Source organism: Lissotriton helveticus, chromosome 2_1 (genome assembly GCF_964261635.1).
Source record: "Lissotriton helveticus chromosome 2_1, aLisHel1.1, whole genome shotgun sequence".
In the NCBI taxonomy this organism is placed as follows: Eukaryota; Metazoa; Chordata; class Amphibia; order Caudata; family Salamandridae; genus Lissotriton; species Lissotriton helveticus.
Genome location: NC_136059.1, coordinates 596,937,623 through 596,954,860, shown reverse-complemented (window position 1 = coordinate 596,954,860; position 17,238 = coordinate 596,937,623).

The following is a 17,238-nucleotide window of genomic DNA, read 5'->3' as shown; positions in this document are numbered from 1 at the left end:
TTACGGCACATTTCTCTAGGAAATTGTCAGCCAGGCTTTTGCCTTCACTTGATAATTCATATCCTAAGAATAGGACTGTCAGATGGGCAATTCTGGATTTTTTAAAGTTGAATTTGTAACCCTCTGCTGCGAACCCAAGTATTATGGTGTTCACTCTTTTCAAGTGAGTCTCCAAGTCATCATCTGTTAAGTAAATGTCATCGACATAAGATAATGCTTCATCATCATATAGTTGTAGTAATTCTGTTACTCTCGCTGAGAATACCCCCGGGCTGTTCTTGTACCCCTGGGCTAACCGACAGAATTGTTTTTGAGTGCCATTTACCGAGAATGCAGTTAAATATCTGCTCTCTGGTGCTATGTTTTGACAAAAGAATCCATTGGAGATGTCCAAGGTTGTTTTGTATTTTTTGCGCACTATGTTATTCATTAGTGCAGCACTGTGTGAGTTTTGCACTGCAAAGGTTTTGCAACATGTGTTAAGGTGTCGGTAATCCAAAACTAGACGATATGTATTGTCTGGTTTGGAGACCGGAAACAAAGGATTGTTCATTTGTGAGGTGCAAGTTTCAATCACCCCCTGGTATTCTAGCTGATCTAGTATTTCATTTACCTGTTTTTTAGCTTCTTGCTTAATTGGGTACTGCCTTTGTGCAGTAGGTTGTGATTTTAACTGGATTTTGTGAGGAGGGGAGTCCTCATCCCATCCTACATGATTTTTATATAAAGCAGGTGCTAGAGCCACTGCCCACTTTCTGGCAAGTGTATATTTTTTATGAATCGGGATTTGATTCGAGAAGGCAGGCATAATTATTTCTTCGCCATGAGGGCACTCCCTAACAAACTCTGGTGGCCAGTCTTTTTCAGCTAGAAGGATATCATAGCCCTTAGAGAGATTATCCCAAAATAGTCCCCTTATTTTCCTAGTCTTATCTCCCTCTATACGTAATGTTATCTCGTATATCTTGTGGGGTTTGCTAACTCTGGTGTCTGCAGTTTCCACTTGAAGATATTCATTCGTGTCCACTGTCTCCAGATGATTCAAAAGGACTTTGCGAGCTATGCTCACTTCTGCTGCGCTGTCTAGCATTGTCTGAGCCCACTCTCCGTTTTTCAGTTGTGTCCTCAGTATTCTCGGCATTGTTAACTACCTTGATACTGGCTACCTTCTTTTTTGGAAATTGTAATTTCTTTTTTAGCTGAGCAGGTTCCTTGTCTTTGGACTTGGCGTGCTCTTCTCTTTGTTCTGATCGTCCTCTTCTTTCCGATTTCTGCGAGGAATTCTGAAAAGATTGAGAGGGACGTGTATCAATGTCTTGATATCTATCAGGTTTTTTAATATTATCCCTATTTCTAAGGTTATATCTTTTCCCAGAGGGGTCACTCTGGGGTGACCTGTGTCTCTGGTTCGGAGATTTCTCCCTTCGCCTAGGAGACCTTCCTCGGGACTGGAATTTCTTTTCTTTTGGATTGGATTGTTTGTTTCCATCCCAGTTCTTTTTTGGTGAATTATTAAAAAATATTTTTTCTGGACTTTCAGTCAGTTGCGGTTTTACTGGTATTCCCCCTAAACTATCTCTACCTAGTTCCTCATAGGATTTTTCTATGATTCTGGCAATTTCAGCTGGTTGGTCTGCTATATCTGTCTCTTTTAACCTTTGGCGGATCGCCACGTTTGCTGCTTCACCTTTTATATTGGCTAATAATATAGCCGAGACCTGCTTGAAGTCTTTCAGTAATTTCATACCAAGAGTTAAAGCTGGTTCTGGACCGTATTCATCTTGAATTTGTTTTAGCACATCTGGTATTACCGAAATGGATGGAACACCGTGCGTTTTTGTGTAGATTGAAGCAAAGACTGTACCCCAAGTGTCACAGTCCTCTATGTGTGGTGCGATTCCCATTGGGAGACATATAGTCAGAATCCTGTGTTTTTCTAGCGGGGTGGTGTCAGGAAACACCGCCTCTATTTGGGTGATTTTCTGTGCCAACCAGAATGGTATCTGTTCCCGTTTAGCCGGAACTTTACCTAGGCAGGATTGGATGTTCTGTGGTGTAATTTTATTTGTGTTCCCCTGGTGAGGGGTCAGCTGTGGAAGTTTAATCGCTGGCTGAATTGTTGAAGTCCGCATTACATACTGGACTAATTGTCTATGAATTTTTAGTAATTGTTTTAGCTGTATTAACAGCTCTCCAGTAGACATCCCTTCGATGTCTGGGTGTGGTGTGTATCCGGCTAAGACCGGCCACGTTGCTCCTGGTCTACCTAAAGGACCGAGCCTTGTAATGTGATTGTTATGTATTAGGGCGCCATCAAATAAGAGCAAATGCTCTTGGAATTTGAGTGGTACTTCCACCTCCTCGAAAGGAGTGTAAATGTCAGGTGGTACCTCTATTTTGTAATAGTGGAAGTACTTTGTTACAGCATTTGCTGCTGGAAAATGTATCCATGTATAGTATACCTCTGTCTGCCGATATTCGTGTGCCTCAATTACGAATATGACTGTGCCACCTCTAGGTGTCAGTCCATTTTCTATAAGTTTTAAGGTTATAGATCTCCTTTTGCTGACCGGAATGAGTATTATATCCGCGTCTGCATCCTGTAGTGCAGTATCTGCTGCTGCTATTTCAGCTGCTAATCTAACTGCCTCTCTTTCTTCATCACTGTCTCCCATTTTACCGACAGGATGGTATTATGTTTGTTTGCAGATCAGGTTTCTAATGGAAGAAAGATTAGATGCACAATATTTCGGAACAGTGTATCCTTCAACGTTGACTGTACCAAGAACCATACATAGGAGTTCCCTCCTGCGAGGTTTTGGAGGATATTACCTTTCACCCACTCCAGACGTCTTTGGAGAATTTGGGAAAAGGGGTCTGAGTGAGAAAGCACGACTGAGTTACTCTAAATGTCATACGTTAGTTTTATCGCCCTTTCCAAACGCGTTGGGCGCCATGTAGTGTAGTTCCTATCTTCCCAATAGGCTCTGCGCATTGGAATAATACCTACAGCAGTAAAGGCCTAGGCCAGACGTTAACTAGGTCTACTACTGTCGATACTAGACTTAAGTTTTGGGTTTGCCAGCATAGCTCAGAGTTCGCTAGAAACTTTCTCGAATGTTCAGGAAAGAATTAACTCCCCTGATTAGACAAGAAGGGATTTAGTTTCTGACAACCATAGAACATGACAACTTTGCTCTCCCCTAATCAAGAGTGTATCTCCAGAGTCGTGTGAGCACAAGGCAATTATTTTACTCAGTCAGTACGTGCATTCTTAGTCTCATCAGATTGTAGAGAAAAGGAAGAGACGGGCGTGTTCAATAAAAAGGTGTTATTTATTGATCAGTCTCTTTTCTCGTACAAGAGAAATGGATCGATATTATTGCAATACTTATAGTTAAGTAAAGTGCATACATTAAAAGCAATAGTATAAAATAATACTGTAAAAACATTGATATGGTTTCTGAGCCATATGATGTTTAAAATGATTAAAATATATTACATACACATATACATTTGACTAAACGTACTCAACTGGTGTTTCTAAATACGCCTACCCCGTGTACCTGACCTAAGTCTAATGCGTGGGCGGGAATAGAAAGTTACAGTTTAAGTTAAGTTTGTTTTTGCCAAGTGAATAACTAAAGAATTCTCTGTGAGGGGTTATTCAGTTCTGTACCTGGAAGTTAGGATGAAATGAGGAATGGTATCTCTTTCTCTGCTCTCGATATTCCAGGCCGCCTGCGAGGGCTGCCCGAAAGCGCCGGTGCTGGGTCTCTCGGCAGGAGATAGCAGCCCGTCTCTCAGCGCGTCAGGAAGGCGGGGCTGCTGCCAGCGGGGTCTGCTCTGCTCTTGGCTTCGGCAAGTATGGCTGCTCCGTCTCGTCACCACGCGTGTGTTTGCATAGGGCAAGATCGGCAATATTTATACCTTAAAGGTGCCGAGATTGACGTAAGGATGGACATAGATACGTCAATAAAGATGTCATACGACTTGCTCGTTAGCACATTCTTTTACTGAAGTTCTCTGTGAAATCAAAACAATGGCCGCACGGATTTTCCAGGTTGTCCTAGGTTTGATTTGTTATGAGAACGTAGTATGCCTTATCAGGGGCTGGAGGAATGTCGCTTGTCTAATTAGATCTCAAGCGTTATGACCTAATCAGATAACACGTTCCTGTGCCGTAGTGTGACTGCGTCAGATAACGGTATCTGCATCATGGGGGCTTTTCTTGCCTCATGGGCTGACTGTTAGTTAACTTGATAGTTAGTTTAACCAGAATAGGGTCAGGAATAGGGGGATCGATTCAGAACCTATAGGAATACATGACAATGCGGGGCGGTCGGGGAGTCTCCTTCCATGCTAGCGACTCCCATGACACTTGCGGGAGGGCCATCCTCGCGTGTTGGTCAGACACGCAAATATTCCCAAGGCTTCCTCCTCAGCTGAAGAAGAACGAGGCGACACAGCGGGGCTCATGAAGCACCATAATTTATTTAAAACATTGGGCATGACGCGTTTCGGAGGGTTCCTTTTTCAAATGCCCTTCTGTTAAAATTTTGCCTCTGTTGCTCGTAGTCCCCATTAGTAGTCCTTTGTCAGAGTCAGTTCCTAAGCACTAAAGTAGTGTAGGCTACCTGGAATATGCGGCACGGAATCATCTCTGCCTCCACAGGTGGACTGCATTTCCCAGCATGCAGTGTTTCTCACTTGCTGGCGGTGGTTCTGTTTGTCAGCGTTTCCTTTTCTCTCCATTGAGCGACTGACATGCAACAATTTCAGATAAGGACTGCAGCAATTATTCTGGGCTTCAAATGGTGTTTTTCTCCACGTCCCACACTTCCTGCCTCGCATATCGGCTTGTCGCAGAGTCAGGAACACTCATAAAGTAGAAGCATTTCCCCATGCAGGTATGGACTGCAGTTTGCAGCTAGAGCTCCGTTTCAGGCTTCATGCGGGGCGGTCGGGGAGTCTCCTTCCATGCTAGCGACTCCCATGACACTTGCAGGAGGGCCATCCTCGCGTGTTGGTCAGACACGCAAATATTCCAAAGGCTTCCTCCTCAGCTGAAGAAGAAGGAGGCGACACAGCGGGGCTCATGAAGCACCATAATGTATTTAAAACATTGGGCATGACGTGTTTCGGAGGGTTCCTTTTTCAAATGCCCTTCTGTTAAAATGTTGCCTCTGTTGCTCGTAGTCCCCATTAGTAGTCCTTTATCAGTGTCAGTTCCTAAGCACTAAAGTAGTGTAGGCTACCTGGAATATGCGGCATGGAATCATCTCTGCCTCCACAGGTGGACTGCATTTCCCAGCATGCAGTGTTTCTCACTTGCTGGCGGTGGTTCCGTTTGTCAGCGTTTCCATTTCTCTCCATTGAGCGGCTGACATGCAACATTTTCAGGTAAGGACTGCAGCAATTATTCTGGGCTTCAAATGGTGTTTTTCTCCACGTCCCACACTCCCTGCCTCGCATATCGGCTTGTCGCAGAGTCAGGAACACTCATAAAGTAGGAGCATTTCTCCATGCAGGTATGGACTGCAGTTTGCAGCTAGAGCTCCATTTCAGGCTTCATGCGGGGCGGTCGGGGAGTCTCCTTCCATGCTAGCGACTCCCATGACACTTGCGGGAGGGCCATCCTCGCGTGTTGGTCAGACACGCAAATATTCCCAAGGCTTCCTCCTCAGCTGAAGAAGAACAAGGCGACGCAGCGGGGCTCATGAAGCACCATAATTTATTTAAAACATTGGGCATGACGCGTTTCGGAGGGTTCCTTTTTCAAATGCCCTTCTGGTAAAATGTTGCCTCTGTTGCTCGTAGTCCCCATTAGTAGTCCTTTATCAGTGTCAGTTCCTAAGCACTAAAGTAGTGTAGGCTACCTGGAATATGCGGCACAGAATCATCTCTGCCTCCACAGGTGGACTGCATTTCCCAGCATGCAGTGTTTCTCACTTGCTGGCGGTGGTTCCGTTTGTCAGCATTTCCTTTTCTCTCCATTGAGCGGCTGACATGCAACATTTTCAGGTAAGGACTGCAGCAATTATTCTGGGCTTCAAATCGTGTTTTTCTCCACGTCCCACACTCCCTGCCTCGCATATCGGCTTGTCGCAGAGTCAGGAACACTCATAAAGTAGGAGCATTTCCCCATGCAGGTATGGACTGCAGTTTGCAGCTAGAGCTCCGTTTCAGGCTTCATGCGGGGCGGTCGGGGAGTCTCCTTCCATGCTAGCGACTCCCATGACACTTGCGGGAGGGCCATCCTCGCGTGTTGGTCAGACACGCAAATATTCCCAAGGCTTCCTCCTCAGCTGAAGAAGAACGAGGCGACATAGCGGGGCTCATGAAGCACCATAATTTATTTAAAACATTGGGCATGACGCGTTTCGGAGGGTTCCTTTTTCAAATGCCCTTCTGTTAAAATTTTGCCTCTGTTGCTCGTAGTCCCCATTAGTAGTCCTTTATCAGAGTCAGTTCCTAAGCACTAAAGTAGTTCAGGCTACCTGGAATATGCGGCACGGAATCATCTCTGCCTCCACAGGTGGACTGCTTTTCCCAGCATGCAGTGTTTCTCACTTGCTGGCGGTGGTTCCGTTTGTCAGCGTTTCCTTTTCTCTCCATTGAGCGACTGACATGCAACATTTTCAGGTAAGGACTGCAGCAATTATTCTGGGCTTTAAATGGTGTTTTTCTCCATGTCCCACACTCCCTGCCTCGCATATCGGCTTGTCGCAGAGTCAGGAACACTCATAAAGTAGAAGCATTTCCCCATGCAGGTATGGACTGCAGTTTGCAGCTAGAGCTCCGTTTCAGGCTTCATGCCGGGTGGTCGGGGAGTGTCCTTCCATGCTAGCGACTCCCATGACACTTGCGGGAGGGCCATCCTCGCGTGTTGGTCAGACACGCAAACATTCCCAAGGCTTCCTCCTCAGCTGAAGAAGAACGAGGCGACACAGCGGGGCTCATGAAGCACCATAATTTATTTAAAACATTGGGCATGACGTGTTTCAGAGGGTTCCTTTTTCAAATGCCCTTCTGTTAAAATGTTGCCTCTGTTGCTCGTAGTCCCCATTAGTAGTCCTTTATCAGTGTCAGTTCCTGAGCACTAAAGTAGTGTAGGCTACCTGGAATATGCAGCACGGAACCATCTCTGCTTCCACAGGTGGACTGCATTTCCCAGCATGCAGTGTTTCTCACTTGCTGGCGGTGGTTCCTTTTGTCAGCGTTTCCTTTTCTCTCCATTGAGCGGCTGACATGCAACATTTTCAGGTAAGGACTGCAGCAATTATTCTGGGCTTCAAATGGTGTTTTTCTCCACGTCCCACACTCCCTGCCTCGCATATCGGCTTGTCGCAGAGTCAGGAACACTCATAAAGTAGGAGCATTTCTCCATGCAGGTATGGACTGCAGTTTGCAGCTAGAGCTCCGTTTCAGGCTTCATGCGGGGCGGTCGGGGAGTCCCTTTCCATGCTAGCGACTCCCATGACACTTGCGGGAGGGCCATCCTCGCGTGTTGGTCAGACACGCAAATATTCCCAAGGCTTCCTCCTCAGCTGAAGAAGAACGAGTCGACACAGCGGGGCTCATGAAGCACCATAATTTATTTAAAACATTGGGCATGACGCGTTTCGGAGGGTTCCTTTTTCAAATGCCCTTCTGTTAAAATGTTGCCTCTGTTGCTCGTAGTCCCCATTAGTAGTCCTTTATCAGTGTCAGTTCCTAAGCACTAAAGTAGTGTAGGCTACCTGGAATATGCGGTACGGAATCATCTCTGCCTCCACAGGTGGACTGCATTTCCCAGCCTGCAGTGTTTCTCACTTGCTGGCGGTGGTTCCGTTTGTCAGTGTTTCCTTTTCTCTCCATTGAGCGGCTGACATGCAACATTTTCAGGTAAGGACTGCAGCAATTATTCTGGGCTTCAAATGGTGTTTTTCTCCACGTCCCACACTCCCTGCCTCGCATATCGGCTTGTCGCAGAGTCAGGAACACTCATAAAGTAGGAGCATTTCTCCATGCAGGTATGGACTGCAGTTTGCAGCTAGAGCTCCGTTTCAGGCTTCATGCGGGGCGGTCGGGTAGTCTCCTTCCATGCTAGCGACTCCCATGACACTTGCGGGAGGGCCATCCTCGCGTGTTGGTCATACACGGAAATATTCCCAAGGCTTCCTCCTCAGCTGAAGAAGAACGAGGCGACACAGCGAGGCTCATGAAGCACCATAATTTATTTAAAACATTGGGCATGACGCGTTTCGGAGGGTTCCTTTTTCAAATGCCCTTCTGTTAAAATTTTGCCTCTGCTGCTCGTAGTCCCCATTAGTAGTCCTTTATCAGTGTCAGTTCCTAAGCACTAAAGTAGTGTAGGCTACCTGGAATACGCGGCACGGAATCATCTCTGCCTCCACAGGTGGACTGCATTTCCCAGCATGTAGTGTTTCTCACTTGCTGGCGGTGGTTCCGTTTGTCAGCGTTTCCTTTTCTCTCCATTGAGCGACTGACATGCAACATTTTCAGGTAAGGACTGCAGCAATTATTCTGGGCTTCAAATGGTGTTTTTCTCCACGTCCCACACTCCCTGCCTCGCATATCGGCTTGTCGCAGAGTCAGGAACACTCATAAAGTAGGAGCATTTCTCCATGCAGGTATGGACTGCAGTTTGCAGCTAGAGCTCCATTTCAGGCTTCATGCAGGGCGGTCGGGGAGTCTCCTTCCATGCTAGCGACTCCCATGACACTTGCGGGAGGGCCATCCTCGCGTGTTGGTCAGACACGCAAATATTCCCAAGGCTTCCTCCTCAGCTGAAGAAGAACAAGGCGACGCAGCGGGGCTCATGAAGCACCATAATTTATTTAAAACATTGGGCATGACGCGTTTCGGAGGGTTCCTTTTTCAAATGCCCTTCTGGTAAAATGTTGCCTCTGTTGCTCGTAGTCCCCATTAGTAGTCCTTTATCAGTGTCAGTTCCTAAGCACTAAAGTAGTGTAGGCTACCTGGAATATGCGGCACAGAATCATCTCTGCCTCCACAGGTGGACTGCATTTCCCAGCATGCAGTGTTTCTCACTTGCTGGCGGTGGTTCCGTTTGTCAGCATTTCCTTTTCTCTCCATTGAGCGGCTGACATGCAACATTTTCAGGTAAGGACTGCAGCAATTATTCTGGGCTTCAAATCGTGTTTTTCTCCACGTCCCACACTCCCTGCCTCGCATATCGGCTTGTCGCAGAGTCAGGAACACTCATAAAGTAGGAGCATTTCCCCATGCAGGTATGGACTGCAGTTTGCAGCTAGAGCTCCGTTTCAGGCTTCATGCGGGGCGGTCGGGGAGTCTCCTTCCATGCTAGCGACTCCCATGACACTTGCGGGAGGGCCATCCTCGCGTGTTGGTCAGACACGCAAATATTCCCAAGGCTTCCTCCTCAGCTGAAGAAGAACGAGGCGACATAGCGGGGCTCATGAAGCACCATAATTTATTTAAAACATTGGGCATGACGCGTTTCGTAGGGTTCCTTTTTCAAATGCCCTTCTGTTAAAATTTTGCCTCTGTTGCTCGTAGTCCCCATTAGTAGTCCTTTATCAGAGTCAGTTCCTAAGCACTAAAGTAGTTCAGGCTACCTGGAATATGCGGCACGGAATCATCTCTGCCTCCACAGGTGGACTGCTTTTCCCAGCATGCAGTGTTTCTCACTTGCTGGCGGTGGTTCCGTTTGTCAGCGTTTCCTTTTCTCTCCATTGAGCGACTGACATGCAACATTTTCAGGTAAGGACTGCAGCAATTATTCTGGGCTTTAAATGGTGTTTTTCTCCATGTCCCACACTCCCTGCCTCGCATATCGGCTTGTCGCAGAGTCAGGAACACTCATAAAGTAGAAGCATTTCCCCATGCAGGTATGGACTGCAGTTTGCAGCTAGAGCTCCGTTTCAGGCTTCATGCCGGGTGGTCGGGGAGTGTCCTTCCATGCTAGCGACTCCCATGACACTTGCGGGAGGGCCATCCTCGCGTGTTGGTCAGACACGCAAACATTCCCAAGGCTTCCTCCTCAGCTGAAGAAGAACGAGGCGACACAGCGGGGCTCATGAAGCACCATAATTTATTTAAAACATTGGGCATGACGTGTTTCAGAGGGTTCCTTTTTCAAATGCCCTTCTGTTAAAATGTTGCCTCTGTTGCTCGTAGTCCCCATTAGTAGTCCTTTATCAGTGTCAGTTCCTGAGCACTAAAGTAGTGTAGGCTACCTGGAATATGCAGCACGGAACCATCTCTGCTTCCACAGGTGGACTGCATTTCCCAGCATGCAGTGTTTCTCACTTGCTGGCGGTGGTTCCTTTTGTCAGCGTTTCCTTTTCTCTCCATTGAGCGGCTGACATGCAACATTTTCAGGTAAGGACTGCAGCAATTATTCTGGGCTTCAAATGGTGTTTTTCTCCACGTCCCACACTCCCTGCCTCGCATATCGGCTTGTCGCAGAGTCAGGAACACTCATAAAGTAGGAGCATTTCTCCATGCAGGTATGGCCTGCAGTTTGCAGCTAGAGCTCCATTTCAGGCTTCATGCGGGGCGGTCGGGGAGTCCCTTTCCATGCTAGCGACTCCCATGACACTTGCGGGAGGGCCATCCTCGCGTGTTGGTCAGACACGCAAATATTCCCAAGGCTTCCTCCTCAGCTGAAGAAGAACGAGTCGACACAGCGGGGCTCATGAAGCACCATAATTTATTTAAAACATTGGGCATGACGCGTTTCGGAGGGTTCCTTTTTCAAATGCCCTTCTGTTAAAATGTTGCCTCTGTTGCTCGTAGTCCCCATTAGTAGTCCTTTATCAGTGTCAGTTCCTAAGCACTAAAGTAGTGTAGGCTACCTGGAATATGCGGTACGGAATCATCTCTGCCTCCACAGGTGGACTGCTTTTCCCAGCCTGCAGTGTTTCTCACTTGCTGGCGGTGGTTCCGTTTGTCAGTGTTTCCTTTTCTCTCCATTGAGCGGCTGACATGCAACATTTTCAGGTAAGGACTGCAGCAATTATTCTGGGATTCAAATGGTGTTTTTCTCCACGTCCCACACTCCCTGCCTCACATATCGGCTTGTGGCAGAGTCAGGAACACTCATAAAGTAGGAGCATTTCCCCATGCAGGTATGGACTGCAGTTTGCAGCTAGAGCTCCGTTTCAGGCTTCATGCGGGCCGTCGGGGAGTCTCCTTCCATGCTAGCGACTCCCATGACACTTGTGGGAGGGCCATCCTCGCGTGTTGGTCAGACACGTAAATATTCCCAAGGCTTCCTCCTCAGCTGAAGAAGAACGAGGCGACGCAGCGGGGCTCATGAAGCACCATAATTTATTTAAAACATTGGGCATGACGCGTTTCGGATGGTTCCTTTTTCAAATGCCCTTCTGGTAAGATTTTGCCTCTGTTGCTCGTAGTCCCCATTAGTAGTCCTTTATCAGTGTCAGTTCCTAAGCACTAAAGTAGTGTAGGATACCCGGAATATGCGGCACGGAATCATCTCTGCCTCCACAGGTGGACTGCATTTCCCAGCATGCAGTGTTTCTCACTTGCTGGCGGTGGTTCCGTTTGTCAGCGTTTCCTTTTCTCTCCATTGAGCGACTGACATGCAACATTTTCAGGTAAGGACTGCAGGAATTATTCTGGGCTTCAAATGGTGTTTTTCTCCACGTCCCACACTCCCTGCCTCGCATATCGGCTTGTCGCAGAGTCAGGAACACTCATAAAGTAGAAGCATTTCCCCATGCAGGTATGGACTGCAGTTTGCAGCTCGAGCTCCGTTTCAGGCTTCATGCGGGGCGGTCGGGGAGTCTCCTTCCATGCTAGCGACTCCCATGACACTTGCGGGAGGGCCATCCTCGCGTGTTGGTCAGACACGCAAATATTCCCAAGGCTTCCTCCTCAGCTGAAGAAGAACGAGGCGACACAGCGGGGCTCATGAAGCACCATAATTTATTTAAAACATTGGGCATGACGTGTTTCGGAGGGTTCCTTTTTCAAATGCCCTTCTGTTAAAATGTTGCCTCTGTTGCTCGTAGTCCCCATTAGTAGTCCTTTATCAGTGTCAGTTCCTAAGCACTAAAGTAGTGTAGGCTACCTGGAATATGCGGCACGGAATCATCTCTGCCTCCACAGGTGGACTGCATTTCCGAGCATGCAGTGTTTCTCACTTGCTGGCGGTGGTTCCGTTTGTCAGCGTTTCCTTTTCTCTCCATTGAGCGGCTGACATGCAACATTTTCAGGTAAGGACTGCAGCAATTATTCTGGGCTTCAAATGGTGTTTTTCTCCACGTCCCACACTCCCTGCCTCGCATATCGGCTTGTCGCAGAGTCAGGAACACTCATAAAGTAGGAGCATTTCTCCATGCAGGTATGGACTGCAGTTTGCAGCTAGAGCTCCGTTTCAGGCTTCATGCGGGGCGGTCGGGGAGTCTCCTTCCATGCTAGCGACTCCCATGACACTTGCGGGAGGGCCATCCTCGCGTGTTGGTCATACACGCAAATATTCCCAAGGCTTCCTCCTCAGCTGAAGAAGAACGAGGCGACACAGCGGGGCTCATGAAGCACCATAATTTATTTAAAACATTGGGCATGACGCGTTTCGGAGGGTTCCTTTTTCAAATGCCCTTCTGTTAAAATTTTGCCTCTGTTGCTCGTAGTCCCCATTAGTAGTCCTTTATCAGTGTCAGTTCCTAAGCACTAAAGTAGTGTAGGCTACCTGGAATATGCGGCACGGAATCATCTCTGCCTCCACAGGTGGACTGCATTTCTTAGCATGCAGTGTTTCTCACTTGCTGGCGGTGGTTCCGTTTGTCAGCGTTTCCTTTTCTCTCCATTGAGCGACTGACATGCAACATTTTCAGGTAAGGACTGCAGCAATTATTCCGGGCTTCAAATGGTGTTTTTCTCCAAGTCCCACACTCCCTGCCTCGCATATCGGCTTGTCGCAGAGTCATGAACACTCATAAAGTAGGAGCATTTCCCCATGCAGGTATGGACTGCAGTTTGCAGCTAGAGCTCCGTTTCAGGCTTCATGCGGGGCGGTCGGGGAGTCTCCTTCCATGCTAGCGACTCCCATGACACTTGCGTATATATATATATATATATATATATATATATATATATATATATATATATATGCATATATGTATGTATATATATATGTATGTATATATGTATATATGTATATATGTACATATGTATGTATTTATATATGAATATATGTATATATGTATATATGTATGTATATATACATATATATATATATATATATATATATATATATATACATATATATATATATATATATATATATATATATATATATATATATATATATATATATATATATATATATATTAATCATGTGCAGATTAGCCCCTTGAAGACAAGCCACAAGAATTAAATTCACTCGTTTTTATTCTTTTCCATCTCTTGCTAGCAGACGAACTGGAAGGTACGAATCACCTCAATTCTTAATAATTGCCAGGCGCGTTTCAGGATACCCAACATCCTTTCTTCAGTGGCTCAGGCAAGGGAAATGAATGCACTCTTTAATTTTGCACTTTTAAATTGTTACCTCAGTTGGTGTGGCTTTTGTGCAAAGCCCTCTGGTCATTGTAGTTCCTTTTCAATAATTGTTCCTCTTGTGGGGGAGGCTTTCTGTCCCAATTTTTGCCGTTAGTATTCTCCCAGTGGAAAGGTGAAAATGTCCCTCCTTTCATCTGCCCCGCTTTGCAGTGATGAAAAATTAGTCCCAAGCAGCATCGTTCTGCAGCCCGCTGCTCACCTTCTTTCCATATATGGAATTACCTACTATATATAGTTAGGACCTAGTTTCCATAGCAAATCTGCAACATTCTATTGGGAATACATTTGGCGCCGGTTGAGGAATTTGCCTGTAATTTTAGGCCAGCTCCGCTCCGCTCCTTCCCTGGAAGTTTCGGGGGGATTCGTCATGCGGGGGCCGGAAAAAAGTTAATTTCCATAGGACGTTGAGACACGGCTACAGCCCGAACCGCTGAATGGAATTACACCAAACTTTGCAAAATTGTAAGGACTGGTACGCAGAAGTGCCTTTTCTATATTTGGTGAAAATTGCTCCAGTGGTTTTTACGAAAATTAACTTCAAAAACACATATATATCGATATGCGCGCTTCGAGCGCTTAGGGTACGCATACCGGTAAGCGCACCCGGCGCGCCACGGAAGTGCGTGAGCGGAAAGGTGATTGGCTCTCGGGTGTCTGTCAACATTCGAAACAGTCCGGAGAGTCCGCCATTTTGTATCTCGGTAGAACCGAGACACAAGAGGTGAAAAATAAAAGGGGAAAACGTTGAAAGGGGAAGGGTAGAGACCCCCTGACCCCCTAGGTTTTCTCAGGGGGGCCTAGAAGGACCACGAAGGGAAAATTTCGCGGAGTAAGCTCAGGGTGCGCGTACATGGGCGTTTACAGGTACGCGTACGCTGAGCGTACCACAGGGGAAAACAGTGAAAAGGGGGGTCCCAAAACATGTTTTTCAACATGCAATTTTCCATAGGACATCTAGCCCTTCTCAGGGGGTCCCAGAAGAACCCCAAGGGCGATTTTTCGAAGAAAAAAAATATTTTATTTTTGCCCTGGTGGTGATTCTGGGACCCCATGAGAAGGGCTAGGGGGTCAGGGGATCTCTACCCTGCCCCATTTTCACGTTTTCCACTCTTGTTTTGGGCTCTCTTGTGCCTCAGTTCTCCTGAGAAACAAGATGGTGGCCAACACTTCTTGGTTTGGACAGTTTGGAATGTTGACAGACGACTGCCAGCCAATCAGGAGTGCGCGCAGATCTTTCCGAGCATGTGCTGCATTGATTGGCTGTGAACAGTCCAAACCAGGAAGTTTGGGCAGCCATCTTGTGCTCGGTAGTCCGAGGCACAAAAGAAGCAGAAAAACAAACGTGTAGAATGCAAAAAGGGGGCAGGGTAGAAACACCCTCACCCCCTACGGCTGCTCAGGTGGTTCCACAAGGATATATTTACTTATTTAAACGTTATCCGCTAATAGAATTAGCATTTAGAAAACCTTTGAAATTTATTGAAAAAAACCATAGGTTTCACGCCTGATATAGTTAGGAATTAGCATTTAAAAAACCTTGCAAATTCACTGAAAAAACCATAGGTTTCAGGCCTTATATAGTTAGGAATTAGCATTTTAAAAACCTTGCAAATTCACTGAAAAAAACATATGTTTCAGGCTTTATATAGTTAGGAATTAGCATATAAAAAACCTTGCAAATTCACTGAAAAAAACATAGGTTTCAGGCCTTATATAGTTAGGAATTAGCATTTAAAAAAAACATTGAAATTGCTCCTATATAGTTAGTTGTACTAACTATATTTCGCGCACCCGCAATCCACTGCTCATGATGTCACATATTACATCATTCATGACATGGTCAGTGACATCACTGATGACATCTCAAATGACATCAATGATGACATCACCAGTAATTCGGTGTCTAATGGAGTCCCTGAATCAAAAAATGAGTTCAGAATTATCACAGGGTTTAACAAACAACACCGTGATTTATATCACATATTCAATCGCAATTGGCCTATTCTGAAAAGTGATCCAATCATAGGCCCAACACTGCCACGCAGAGCCACTCTTACCTATAACCAAGCACCTTCTATAAGGGACTGTCTTGTTGATACGAACCCTGAAATCATGGAGAAGACAACCTGGTTGCAAAATAATGGCGGATTTTTCAAATGCAAAGTATGTAAATCTTGCACACACGGGGTCAATACAAAACATACAAAGATGGTTTCAGTGATAGAAAGCACAAAATTGATAAGGTTTTAACATGCAAAACAGAGTATGCTATATATGTACTTCAGTGTCCCTGTGCTCTCTGGTATGTGGGCAGTACCAAGTTGGAGGTAAACAAACGCATTCTGCAACACCTGAGGGCAATTTCAAATTAGGATACTACCTACCTGGTGGCGCGCCATTTTAAGGAGGCGCACCAGAGCAATAACAGAGAACTAACATTCTTTGTTATTGATGCTGTTCCAGCAAGTAGGCGTGGAGGCAACAGGGAGGTTGCGCTTCGTAGATTAGAAACAAAGTATATACTCCACCTAGACTCCAAGACCCCGGGGGGTCTTAATGTTACTGAAGATTTGCATACCATTTTAGGATAAATATTTGATTAAATGCTCATATTCACATTACATATCTTGTTGGACAACAGATGGATACTGTAAATTCCTGTACATATATGAATTTGGTTTTTTCAATGATTTTTAAATGGTTTTTATAATTTTGAAGTCATGGTTTTAATCATCGTATGTACTATTTATTATCTTATGGAGTTTTTAGCAATATTATCAAGTTTTACAATTGTGGATTGCTATGTTTTGCACTTTTAAATTTAATTATGATGTGACTCAGAAAAACTTGCTGCTATCTGAACCTAGGCACGGTCACACTTTAATTATATTGCACTTTAACTTGCTATATCCTAAAAAAGATGCTTTACTAGTAAATTCCATGAGCATAATGAAATCCGAAGGAGTTCTTACTTTCGTTGGCAATAATTGATTATTGGTTTACGGTTTAGGGATTTGGGGCGTGACTGGCTCAGTCCTCCCACTCAATATTGATTTGTATTGAGAACTGCTGCTTTCCAGTCTATTTTAAAGTTTCATAACATTTAGTGGTGAGGCACTATTCAAGCACTTTGCACTTTTTTGGCACTTTTTGCACTCCCTTTTGTTTGCACAGCTGCAGGGACCTGCAGCGGATATTTGGTACTGTATATTGAGGACAGGACCATTGTGGATTCATTCCGATATTTTCTAACCAAGCAGTTCCATACATACATGTTTTCTGTAGGTTAAATACATAGGTTGCACCCAACATTGATTATACTGTACAGAGAAAAATCTATGCCTGTTAAATATACAGTGGCGTTATTTGCACATTTATGTGAGAGATTTGAATATATATATTCAGCCACATAAAGATATATCTGGACATTCAACGAATTATGTGATTCCAGATAAATACCAAGTCAGAAAGTTTGATATTATATCGTTTGAATAATATTCACAGTACATAGTAAAGAGTTGTGACTATTTTCTGTACCATTGTGCAACTCCAAAAATGATTACTTGTTCAAAATGAATGTTAAAGCATTTTTCATGGATCTGTTTACCTTGCCTATGCTGTTTCCAACATCACGTGCAAGGGGTTTTGTGACGTACA